This window comes from Andrena cerasifolii, chromosome 12 (assembly GCF_050908995.1).
Source record: "Andrena cerasifolii isolate SP2316 chromosome 12, iyAndCera1_principal, whole genome shotgun sequence".
NCBI lineage: Eukaryota > Metazoa > Arthropoda > Insecta > Hymenoptera > Andrenidae > Andrena > Andrena cerasifolii.
Genome location: NC_135129.1, coordinates 5038027 through 5051810, shown reverse-complemented (window position 1 = coordinate 5051810; position 13784 = coordinate 5038027). Strand labels below are relative to the sequence as shown.

Sequence of the window (13784 nt, the reverse complement as noted above, 5' to 3'; positions counted from 1 at the left end):
CTATTTACTTCCAGGTACTTTCCAAAACTGACATTAACTGATACTAATCGATCCTTACGACCCCTTCATTTCATATTTTCGAAAGCAAACTTTCCGCAGTGCCAACGAACAATAAACCCCGCAGTTATTTGCAACGCGAAGAAACGAAATAAACCATCGTGGCACGAGTTTCAAAATAATTGGCACCTATCGAAATCCGATGAAAACTTCTTTACGACGCAGCGGGTGCGTGCGCAACGGCTGTCGGGCGTTAATTGAAAACCCAAACAATCAACAAATCGAAATGTTTATTTTATCCCGGGTTTACCGTGGCCGGTTGCCCCGCTAACAGGTCACTGTCTGACCACACGGTAGCATTCACCCCTTAAAACCGCGGAAACCCTGTTGGAATTTGCCGGCGCCGTTGCCAGATGTCGCGGCGCTCGACGGAGGCAGTGCAGCCCGCTCGTGCTGGCTCGTGCGTTTCCGCCGTCGGACGCACGGTTCCTATGCGAAGCTGCGCTCAGTCCGAATCGCGCAGCCGCCCCTTGTACCTCGTTGTTGCGCGGCTGAATAGAAAACGAGTAAGGATCGCTTGGCTCCGGGGCGGTTGGAAGCGAGCCCCGTCTCGTCACTGTTGGTCCCGTGTCCCCATCTTCCCTTGCAGGTATAGTCGACCAGCGGCGGAGACGGATGACGCGTTTGCGGCGCGATGCGGCGATCGGTGGCCGCGAAACGGCGCTCTCCTTCGGGCGTCGGATTGTTATTGACGCGAGGGTTGGCCGCGCGGCCATGCCAGTGGTCGGGTGAGCGGTTCGGTCGGCAGATGTCGCGGCGTTCGTCACGGTCCACCCTGCCTGCGCTGGAATGCCCTCGACGAGGAGCCTGCCGACGTTGTCGCCTTTCGTCGGATCTTTTTTCCACGCGACGATCAGGTGACCGGGCTCGAGGCCCTTCGCGGACCCTGCCCAGCGATCCCGCGGCCTTGGACGATCGCCCGTGAACGGACCCCGGAAACGGATGCTGGGAGACGGACGCGCCAGGCGGGTGGTCCACTTTACACGTACGGAGGCGGTGTGTTGTGTGTTGTGCACCAGAAGGCGGTTCCAGCGGTGCGCCCTCCACTCGATCGCGTACGGGGCCGTTCTAACGTCCGACAGTTCTGCTACCGTTCAAGATCCTCGTCGGCCGCGGCCGTGTCGCGCGCGACGCCGCGCCGTTAGCCACGGACCGAGGAGCGAGTTACGCGGCGGCGAGGCGACGAGTCGAAGCGGAACACGGGAGTGTCGTCCACCATTTTGGCTGCGCGAGGTTACTCGATGCGTGCACCCTTCTATCCGACACGTCCGCTGTTTTCGTCCCTGCCCTGGCGGTGGATCGTCCGCGATGCGCGTCCGGTCGCCCTCCGAACCCGCAGACACCAGAGGACAGTGCCTCGACCGGGTAACGAGGTAAGGCCACCCCGATCCCAGCCGTGGCACGTTTAAATGGGGCAAGGCGAGGGCTGTTTTGCGCCCCGCGATCTCGACGCTGTCAGCTGGTCTATGAGCGGCACCACTGCGAATTGACCCCGGGGCAGAGATCCCCCGGCGATCCTACGATCTCCGGCCAGCCATCTGGATCTGCGTGGCCCCTGACGAGATCGCTGCACATCGAGAAGGATAATCCGAGGGACGATCTGTGCCGCTGGAAAGTGGGTTACCATAAGTGCCGTGTCCCTTGCTCGCCCGAGAGGCTGCTAGTTCCCGAGACTCGCTACGACCTGGCCACCGAGCGTCGTGGATAAATCGGATAGATCGCTGGATAGGTAGGCGTGCTCGGCGCAGCTGATCGGGAGCGACGTGGCCGAGGGGTGTGCTTGGTGCGTCTCCTCGAGTGCCGTTAACCTCGTTTTCCGTGGCCACCTCGCGGCGGAGGACAATTCCCTGGCGAATTTTCCGCGTTCGACACCCCGAGATGGGTGCCGAGAGGCCCCCAAAGGGCCCCGATACCGCTGACCCGTTCCTACGTTGACGGTTCCGCCTCCGTGGAACGCGGGAAACCATGAAGACTGTAGACGGTGATTAGAGATGCACGCTTCGCATTGGCGGTCTTGGATTACGTTTAATGGGTAGGGTACGCCGCGTACGGTGTATTATGCACGGTGGACTCTGGTTTACAGGGAGAGATAGATGGGATCGGTGAACGGAGGATCGAGCATTGCCGCGGAAACGACGAAAGCGATGGAGACCAAGTGACTTGTTTTCCACGCTACTCCCTCCCCGACGACGGGACACGGGATCCTCTAGAGTAGTTCTAGATGTTTCGTGCCATTTGTCGAGCAAGTGAACTGCTTTCGGTGTGCTCACGATCAGTGCTCCGAGTGTGTGCTGTTTTTCTCCACGGTTTGACGAGGATTACGCGTGCTGCGCATTCCGCTCTGACCACGTCCAGATGTGAGTACTACTGTCAACTTTCTGTTTCATTGCTTCCGCCATCAGCTGAATCACGAGTGCGTACTGCTCCGAACAAGCAGGGGATTGGGCAGAGGGCAAAAGGTTTAAAGTATTACGAGGGGTTGTTTTAATGCGTCGTCGTGAAACGAAATTTCAAAGAGGTTTCCTCGCGGTGAATATGTTGTTTTAAACGAAAGCTTAGTCATTTCACGTGATGCATTCTGCTTGAGGGATACGAAGGTTGCTTTGGTACACTTTTTAGGGGAATGTACCGTCGTCTTTGTGTAAGAGTTTGTGAATAGATTGTGCGTATAGTATGAAAGAGAAATTACTTTTCTTTAAACTTAATGTAAATTAGTAAAGGTCCATTCAAATATGATTTCTTCAGTCACTGATGTTTCCTTGTTAGTTTGATAGCGTAGTAACTAAATATTTTGTGTGATTGTAGTATTCAGTCATTCCTAATCAACGTTACTAAAAATAACTTTATGAAAAACTTACACAAATTAGATAATAAGAATAACCTTTGTGTCTCTTGCGAAAATAGAACTGAAAATTTTGAAACCCTCGGAAAGTATGCATTTTGCAAAGTGGTTAAACCTTTTGCTAAAACAATTTCTTGTTGTTGGGAACGTAAACCACTTAGGGTAATCCTGCGTAAACGAAAAAGTTATAGAATAAAATCTGCAAAGTGTTTCTTTCACTCCTGATATTTGGTGATTCCCTAATTGTTTTGGGCAGTCCACTTCCGCACATGGTGCAATTAAATGTGCAAGTGTTTGCAAATGAAATGCCGGTTTTCTGAAGTTTAAATTCTTCGGTGTATACACTAGACTAGACTGCACGTACAGAATTAAACGAGTTTAATGAGTGTTGCTTCTAGATAAAAAATTCATGTTCGTTACTGAACATTTCCTATTCTAGAGCATGAATAATCCGTTACACTGCAGTTTTTATGAATTCCACTTGGACTCTTTAGAGGGACGATAAAAGAATCTAGTTTCTATTAATTTTTGCCGCATACTTTCAAGCAACTCAGTTATTCCTTTTCTAAATTCATTATTTTGAAAGGAGAAATTTGTAAAACGCGAAATTTCCATGGAAAAAGTATTCTATTTAAATGTCTCAAATTTTCAGGAAAGTTATATGCTTCTGAAATTTAATTGAAACACCAACATTTCACATGCATCGACTTAACACATGTAGAGTGCTTCACCAACACTGTTAGAATAGGTTATTCCTTCAAATTTTTTATGAGAATGAAGATTTCACGTTTTGTGTGGTAAGGTGATATAACCTTGGGCTTTTAAATCGAATTGTTAAAGATTTTCTACACGTGCTTGAAGTTTTCATTAGTGTGAACAATCCTGCCGAAGCAGTTTTCAAAATAATGCAGATATTAAGAGATATAAGAGGGTGGGCTGATATATCGTTGACTCGTACTACTAGATTCTAAGGAAAACGTGGATTAGGCGCGAGCAAGTGAAATGGGATTGTCTATGGTCAGACTCATTATGAAATCAGAATGTCAGGAATTATTTTAAACGTTTCAAGTGAAAATTATTTATTTTATTAAATCCCTATACTTTCATTCACTCTGTTCGAAATACCATACAGTCTTCTTTTACATTAAAGTCTTCCTTAAAAACTATTTGCACCACAGTCATTGAAAAGTCGTAATTTAATACAAAATTGTTTTATTGAAATCATTTTCTCGTGACAATGTTTCTACTATTATGGGCAATGAAATAAGTTAAACTCGCAGACATTAATTTGTCCTTAAATGATTATTATTGTTGATATATTGTTAAGAAAATACCACGGTTAATTATTATCCTCAAACATTCGTTTTGACCTGTGATTTGGAGCAACTAATCAGTTGAAGACGCAACAAGCGTTCCACTAGCTCCGTTCTTCGTGACAAATAATCAAGTAGTCTGCACCTGCAATTTATCAGACCTTAAGTGAGCTAGAGAGGAGCGGTAAATCCTTATAAGTCCGTATAGCTCAGGCAAATTAAAAATTACTGCTGAAAGGCAATGCATTTCATCGTTAGGGGAAACCATTGTTTAAGATTTTGTTAACAAGACACGCGTACAACTTAGAAAATAGTATCATCTATTTGAAAGAATGCGTTTGTCCTGGAAATTGAGAATTACGGTGCTCTTTATGTTAATAACTTCTATTTTACTAGTAACAATAAGTGTACAATTTGACGATTAAGTTTTAGGGTTATACGAATTCAAAGAAAAACACATTTAAAATCGAATATACCTTTTAATTCTCTTCAAAATAATTTCCTTAGTTGGTAAAGTTACTGGAAGAATTTCTTCACCTAATTTACATGTAACGTCTACGCTTTCTTTTTTTTATATTTCTTGAATGCTCTGTAAGCCTCCAAATCTTCTCCCCTTGAGGGTGAACACGATATTGGGGAATGAGAAGAAGTTTACTGGAGCTAAATCAGGAGAATGTAGGAATACATTTAATCTTGAAAATCCCTTGTTTTGCCAAGAATTACATTAGTATTACGGCGATGTCCCACGAGGCCATACAAAAATAACCAACATCCCTTCCTCTTCGATTTTTATTTTAAACAAACTTGAGCATTCTTTGAATATTGTTGTATTGTAGTGGTCGAAACTGAGATTTTACTCCTTCAAGTTTTTTAACCACACCAAACAATACTTGCACATATTTTTCCCCTAACCCTGGCAAGCAGAAACAGGTCACTGTGTCCTTTTACATTCACTAATTTTAATTTTGAAGGCGTTGACCTGTCAGAGCATCCACCCAATTTTACTCGAGTTTCAGAAGTTAATCGGCAAACTCTGTACATCAAACTTTTACCAAAACCACCCCACAAATCCTTCTATTACTGTCTTTTGCACCAGTACGTTATTTAGTACGTATTTTATTACCTTCAAGCCTTTACAGTTAAATATTCGCAGTGAATCCGTTTTAGCAAAGAGGTAATACAATCTATCCTTACACGATCTTCTTTTCCCTCGAAAGTTGAGCAGTTCGTTCATGAACACACGTCCCCTTCATAGGTATTCAGAAGGTGTTACCCGAAACGTTCACCTAGAAGAACTGTTTAACCCCTTGCCTGCCACTAGGGTCACCAGTGACCAGCGCCTCGAATTCCATGTTTCCTTAGAACCCTTCCAATAAATGGTCCCTCACAGTTGCAAACTTCTGAAGTATATTACTATCATGTATCGTCAAACCCCGAAACATTGAAACGGAAAACCTGGAACAATCGCGTGGCAGTGAACGTGTTAATAAAATTCCCGTTTATCATCCGCTTGTCTAAGCCTCCGTTTGTCGTTCCCGCGACAGTCTAACACGCGCCACGGCTGTACATTGAAAGTTTAATGTGAAATCATCGAACATAGAAAGCTGGCGCGATTCCAGTTTCGCCTACCGTCCCTCAAATCCGTTCTGCGACCCTTTATACAGAAGCAGTTCACGTAACACGTGTTCGACTGTGTACGTGACATACGTTGCGGGCATAGCTACCTGCATAACTGCACGGGAAACTGAATTATTGGAAATGTAAATTGAAAGCCAACGTTACCCAGGGTCTCGTGGCCTGCGAGGAGCACTGTACAGCCGAGGGGAAAAACTTAACGAACGAGGATCCTTTAAGTCTGTTCCGCTAACGGGGAAAACCACTGGCCCATTATATTGATACACGAGGGGTATGTACACGGTTCTAGGAATACGAGAGCAATTCTTTCATTTTCCCACAGACATGGTTTTGTAAATGTGTTCATCTGAAATTGCTGTGCCTATTAATATAATCGTCTGTTAAGTCTTCGTTGTATTACTTTTGCGCCAACACTTTTAGGGGTTGGTAAAGATCACTTGGTGTTTTCATTCAGTTTCTGATGTTTTGGTATCTTTTTCCGATAAAACTATGGGTGTAATTATTGTTCAGAACCATTGGATGGATTTTGTATGAATTAATTGTTATGCAGCTTGGATTTTCTGGCTTCTTTTCAATTAATTTTCAAACCCAACTCGAACCAGTACAGACATTTAACTTCGCTCCACAGAGCCTAGCTTTCCTCTGTGATTTTGTTGAGCAATCCATGCCTGCGTACGAGAAGACGAAAGGTGCAGCTTCCCCTTCGCACAGATCAATTAACTCGAGCCAAGTAGCGTCTACTTCGTTACCGAAGTTCGGTAGCACCGAAAACATAAGGAATTTAGGGCGATTAACTTCGCGGAATAATTAGCGAAAGAAGGCACGCTGGGAAGTTATTATACCGTTGCGTTAAGTGGAAGCCCTTTGACGAAGTAAATTTCATCGAGAAACTCGTTTGAGATTGTTTTAAGTTTGCTATTATTCTCAAGGAGTATTAAATGCGGGGATATTCGTAAGTAGTTCGAGATAAAGTTTCAGGATACTTCTTTGAAACAGAAGCTTTGAAGTAGCGCATAAAGGATGCTTCGTGTCTTTGTTCGAGCTCCCGTTTTTCAACAATTTCATCCGAGTGGATAGACCAGCACCTTTTCGCTCCCATGATTTTGCGATGATGCATCCTCTCCTTTTTTCGAGCTGATTTCATGGCGATGAGGTAATCTACATCTACTCGAGGACTTAATTATGTTCGATGGTGTTGTCTGACCTTCTTCGTGCAGCATCTACTGCCGGGCGAAATCCCTTAACCCGATTGGCCGACCTATTTTAGCGCTAACTACTTCATGATTTATCGGCCCGCTCGTCCGTCATTGTCGGTGGGTTCTCGTTTCGATTGTTGTCGAGTGTGGGCCAAGCCTGCTCGAAACGGCTACTGATATTAATAAATTTCTATCGAAACTGCTGCCGATATTCCTCGCACGTGTCTGGTTCGTTACTTACACTTTTGAGACTGTGATAACGGTTGATTAAGTCTTTGCCCTGCCACTTATTCATCAATCGATTGATCAGAGAGGTGCTTCTTGATGTTGCACTTTTTAAATGTAGAATTTTGGAATAGCAGAACGTGTAGTATACCGATTTCGAAATCAATAATGCATTTGGGTCTATGAATTATGAATTCTTCCATTTTTTTAAGGTTTAGGGGTGTCTGCTTGTTATTTAAATTTTGGTGTGTCTGAGAGGCATATTCGAAGGGTAAAGGGTTGATATGCAGTTCCATTATTGCACTCTCCGTGCTTTCGAGTTTTTGTGAAATTGAAATAGTTTAAGCTTTCTTCGATTATCTTGGGAGATCATTTTCAGTATTCAGAAGGAGATATTTATGTTGATACAGTGGAAATTTCTGCTTTATGTGAATCAGAAGTTCGTATTTATAGCTGTACCAAAAGTCAGGGTAAATGAAATTTATTGTACTAGGAAAATGGAAATATAATCTGTAATGCTGAGGGGTTTATTCGATATCTTTTAAAATAGTATTCGCAAAATGTTTTCCACTGTATTTTCAAAAACTTTAGACAGTTTTAATTGAAAAACTTCAAACTTCAACGCGAAAAGAAAGTTTAACCCTTATACGAACATTAGAGATATCAATTTCATCCAATAGTACACTAAGAATTATAAATGTATGTTGGCTAGGCTGCGGTAATTGATTTCGTTGACGCCGTAAGTCGTATGTTACGACTCGAAGCATTCAGAAGTCTTTAATGCTTTTACTGTTCTCGCTAATATCGCTTGTACTTTCACTGTGCCCTTCCACTTTTAGTTTCCAGAATTCTGTTATACTCGCAGCGCAATTAACCTTCCGCGATAGCATCTAATCTAATTCGGCAAATCGACCAGTATTAACCCCTTTCCATGTGAACTTTTATATCACCTGATTGTACGCTATTATCCACATAAGGGAAGCTTATCTCATGGAAGTTCGTAATTCCACTCGCAAAATGGCGAATTATCGGGAGCTGATTTTAATTGCAAAATAAGAAAATATTTAAAGAGGCTAATTTTTTTTATGCACACGCCGCCACGAAATTCTGGTTTTGCTGTAAATAAATTAGCGAAGCACTATGGATTGCAAAGTTATTTAGAGATTCGATGCCTGCTCGTCGCGTAGCCACACTCCTCTTTTATTGCGAAACTGTTCTATAAGTGCAATGTTTCATTGAAAATCGTCGTTCCTGAAAAATGACGACGTTTTAGTATAATATAGTAGGAAAGGTGTTGGAGGGGAGTCCGAATGAATATCCAGTGCAAGCAAATTAAGTGCTTGAATGGGAACGATTTGAGTAAATGCGAAAAAATCCAATGCAATTGATTGGACCTTAATGCCAAAGAAGTACTCGGTAATTGTATGCCGAGCCAACTGAAATTGAAAACATTTCCACGTTAACGAACTCGATTGTTAACGAACGGCACTTGAAAATTCAGGATTACTAAAATACTCCTGCGCTGGATCGCGTGCATCGATTTTGTTGAACGCTGCAAATATTACTAGGTGGATCAATCACCGTTTCAATTCTGACGTACAAAATTTCGAATACCGGTTACTCGATACGGTAACTGAGATAATTATTATTTCACAGATTTAGCAGCTACAAAAATTCCAAAGTTGCGATTAACTTGTTAACTGGGTCAATTATTATCCAGCAGCATCCACTGAAGTGAATTTAAAATTCTATATTTAAAAATCATTACGGAAGACTTAATTCATTTTCTGTACAGTAAACACGAGGCACGGCTTAATATAATATTTGCATATTAACGTTCTTTCTACAGGAGTGAATTTTTTTACTGTTCGCAATGAATCAACCTTTGCACTTCAATTCATTCGCTTGTTAATTGACCAGGAAACTTTTGCTAAATACTGTAGGTACTTATTAAACACAAAGCTTTATAATCTCATGAAACAAGGGTTTTTCCTCGACGAGTTAACTCGTCCTCCCCAGTTAACTGGTTAAGATAATCTGAGATGTTCGACGAACACGAAAATTGCACTCCGCATTGTTATAAGTGTTTGTATCTGCTAGCTTAGTTGTCATTTAAATCGCGTATGCAAAGTGTGCAGGATTGAGTGATCGTTATCGTAGTGTTGCGATACTGAGCATTCATTTGTAAGGTCCAGTGATGCATAAATAGCGAATTGTAAAATGTACCTATTACTGCAGGCAGGTTATCGTGCATAATAATTAAAGAGGTCTTTCAGGGTGTTATAAATATTTAATTTCTGTGAAATGTATCCGCACGTAAATGTTAATTTATATTTTCGTTTTAATTAACAAATGCAAATGTACGTACATTCGTGTTGCAATTCAATAAATGAATTTTCATGCGTGGCTGCAAATGGTGCGTCTTGAATTTTCAAAAAGGATTTCAAACCGAATGCTTTTAATGCTTTTACAGGAAAAGTGTATTTTAATTGTAACGCTCGTCCACCATGAGTTCTGCTTGGCTTTCTTTCTGTTCTCTGTCTTATCACTAGAATCATAACGTCCTTGTTTCCTTTGTGTTTCGAGAGATCTGAGTTTCCTTTAGTTGCAGAGAACTTTAAGTCACTCTAGCTAGGTATTTGTTTTATCCAAGATTTTTCGCATTTATCTTCAAAGATTGGCATTCTCTGAAACTAAATACTGTCTTTTTTATTATATTCCTGTTACTACTGCTGCGCGTACACAAAGTAAGAAACTGAAAAGCTGAAGCTGATCTTCAAAATATTTGAAAATAGGGGTTTCTCTCTACTGACATATTTTCTTTATTTTTTAAACATTGTTTAAAGACATACCACAATTAGGTCCTAGAGTTTGGAATTTAGAACACTCCGTAAATGTTATCTGATAAATGTTATCTAACCTCCTGGATAGCGTGACATTTTACTTTCAAGCTAAATCCATTTGTCGTGGGCTTTTTATCCTGTCCTAGAATTATATCAAGATCGCGTTTAAAAATATTTTATACTCTCCCCCTCACTTGACCTTGGACAAGTAAATCATTGTCACGTATATAACATTCTTAAAAATATTTTAGAATATACTCAATTATGCTCATAATACAGAGGACGATCCAAAAGAAATACCAAAAAATTCGTAGAATTGTTTCACTTCAGAAAATTGAAAAAAAGTTCTGCTTTCGTTGGTCCACAAACATTTCTCTTCTGAGATACACTTTACGAACTTTCTTTGCTTAAGTGATTACAGTTCGAGGACACGATTATTTATCGTATTACCTTGTACATATTTCCATGCTTCCCAGTTTGCAATGTTTAAGAATTTCCTTCTTACTTTCATGCACGATTGTTCGAGAGGCAGTTAAGCGAAATTAGAACTCTGAACGTTATAGTTCTAATAGAAAACGTTGCAGCAAACGTTCATTTTCATGCCTTTTATTATTGCCAAGGTTTGCTGCCTGTCGGGCGATTTAATTGCAACTAGAACCTACAGTTGCATTCTGCAGCCACGACTAAATTAATGTCTGCTAATGCGCTGCTGTATACAATGGCAATTTAAAAATCAATAAACCACAAGAATATGCTGGTTGCATGCTTAATGCACGTTCTCATGTCGAACAACTTGATATCCTTCTAACACGGATAATTATATTTCTTCAATATTTCACCCCCTGTCTTAGATTTTCCGAAAAGGTTGCACAAAGTATAATTGAAATGAAAGAAAAGAGTAGAATTGTTAAAAGCTAGACTGACAGATTAACGACTGTTTAAAAGCTTTCAAACTCCTTTCCTCGTTAAATTCAAGCACACAACGACGACTGCTCTAATATGGCGAATAAAATCACGTAATGAGTGTGAATCGTCATAATAGGCGAGGGGGTAAGCTTTAAACCCTGTGTGATTGTACTACAAAAATAAACAGGTACACAGATATTTAGGTATTTTGCTTTTCTTTCGAAACGGGAACTAATTTTCCTTGAAAAAAATGCATTGGGCAATTGATCTAATTACCAAAAACTATGAATGAGAGTGAAAAGGCCTAACGATAGGGTAACTATCAAAGTCATATAAATTTCACTGTTCCAAAATCAAACAATTTACTCACACGTTCAAACATGTGTTCTGAAACCTTGCGACAAGAGATTTCGTGTTTTTAACGTTCAAGTTAAGGGAACTAGGCAGTCAAATCGCTCGAAAATGAAGTATTTTTTTGCGAATTAATTACAAGGGGATGAAAGCAAGCACAGACTTTTCCTTGTGTACAATGTTTATTACTATCACGTAGAGTAAAGAAATTTTGTTTACGATACAAATGGTGGATTTGCAAATGGTGCCACACCGAGGTTGTTTATACAGTGTTTTAGAAAAAGTGTCTTCAGTTTTGTCATGATATTCAGCTTAAAAATAAAGATACACCGGTTTGCTTGGAATATGTTTCTCCTACAACTTGTAATTTCGATCTGAACCTCGGAAAAAGGAATTCAACCAAAATTATTAAAACAGCGACTAGAAGAAGGCGATTTTTACGATAAATGTCGATTTTCGAGATGCACAGGTAGCTGTTCTTTTTTTTTATCTCGGAAACTACAGCTTTCGCACTTTAATGTTGAGGTACACTCCAGAAGGGAATATATTTTGAACATTCTGTAAAAATTTCAAGCCCGTTCGAACCTCCATTTTTTCGTAATCACTGCAAAACCACAGAACACACGTGTACAAATTAGACGACTGTAGCGCCGTCATATATATGTATATATTATCACCAAAAAAATTTTCTTCGACAGTTTACAGTATTAATAAACATTACCCGAAAGTACTAGTCACAATTTGTATTCATCTCCTTGTAATTAATTCGGGAAAATGAAGTTGTTGAGGGTTACGAGGTAACAACTGAGACTTTGCCTCACTTAATGCCTGCCAAAGATTTCAGAATGCGAGTTTCTGGCCGGCGTTTGAAACGTGCGTAGTCTTCCTAGCGGGACGAGAAAACTCTCGCACTGATTAGTAAATTCGACGTAGCGGAACTGCTCGATTCTGCAGTTTATCGAGCAAAACAAAGTTCTCCACCCTCTCCTTTCGAGCAGGCCGTCGAACAGGGATAGTTATTTTCTCCCTGCCGCGTTTCGCGCTGTAGGAACAGAGCAATTTGTCTCTCGGTTACACATTTGTCATCGATACTGCCCATCGACTGCAACGAACCTGTCCACCCTGCTCGCCTCCTCCCCCGAATATCGTGGCCAGCCACGATTCATCAAGAGAGAGAGGACAGGGGGGCAGAGAAGGAGATAGCAAGGGAGAGAGTGCTTTCGCGAGGAACAAATGCCTACGAGTTTCCTCCGATGCAAGCACGGGCCAAAAAACCATTCTTCTTCCCCCTCCCTTGTGCCTCCCCTCGATCCATCCATCCAGGATCATGATATCGACCAGGTACGGTACGATTTTAATACGGGATCTATCAATTCAGGGAAAATACTGTTTCGTGATTTCTCATCAAAATTAATTATGCAGCTGCGCGAAGAAGGTGTATTTAAAATTTTTATAGAATAACAACTGTTTTAGGTATCAGTTTGAAACTTTGCATATTTACCAAAACACATTTTGTGATACTTTTATAACAGTGGTGTACTCAGGATTTAATCTTGAGGGGAGCCGAGTTGAACGGAGAAGACTATTTTGAATGCAACTTCAATAAAATTCATCAGGTGCTTATAAAAATTTATTTAAAGAATAAAATCCAATTTTCTTCTCTTTTTACAAAGCCCTTGAATCACTTCAATCGTGGTTACAATAATCTCTTTTTTCCTTCTTCTTTGTGGGGTTGTCGAATATTTCCATTACATTAAAAGCTGAAGGTCTCTAGCATTAGAAAAATGCTATGATTTCTCAGCCGAGTTGAGGTAAAAATTTTGTAAAAAAGCTGACATTACAATTGCGCTGCGACGTGCACATATATGTTCGTCGTCGGTGGTTCTAGTGTTAACGAAAATCGACGAGTGATTCCAAGCAGAGTATTTGGCCAGCAGAGTATGCGTGGGGGGTATCGTAGGCGAGCAGGGGGTGTGTATCACCGACCGTTTTCATTTTGCCAACTGAATATGATTTGCCATGCGGATGGGTATGTAGGTTAGCGCTTTCGTGCTCCCAGCTACGTGCTGTAAAGCATTATATGCTGGCGGAGTGGTCGTCGAGGGGGTGGTTCGCGCCAGCCTGGGCTTGCGACCTTCTTTCGTCCACGTCGGTTACCAGCACCGCGACTCCTGTGCAATGAAGCGACGCCTCCTGCCGAGGATACCTGGGAAGCCTGATAGATCCGAGGGTCGTCGAAACCCTGTGTCTTTCGAATGAAATTTGGGAACTTGGTCGCGTTGGAGAGTTTGATGCTTTGTATTGGAATTTGATGCCACTGTTTTGAGGGGAGTGACCCTCCTCAGAGTTTAATTGAGCGAGTGGTTGCACTTGGAATTGGTTGAATTTGTGGCAGTCTTATTAGTTCATTTTTTCT

At 41.7% G+C, this 13784-nt stretch overlaps 1 protein-coding gene across 6 annotated transcripts in view; it reads left to right on the top strand.

Moving 5' to 3' along the window:
• The first annotated feature begins 40 nt into the window (after positions 1–40).
• The window catches only part of Rho-5 (rhomboid-5), a 371266-nt gene continuing 357522 nt past the window's right edge, over positions 41–13784 (top strand). For 2 of the 6 annotated variants that reach the window (XM_076823766.1, XM_076823765.1), the window contains exon 1: positions 46–2414. The gene's annotated coding sequence lies outside the window, so the exon portion shown is untranslated. Of the gene's footprint in view, positions 2415–13784 lie in introns of all 6 variants that reach the window. The other 4 variants (XM_076823763.1, XM_076823764.1, XM_076823762.1 and 1 more) reach the window with 4 other exon arrangements.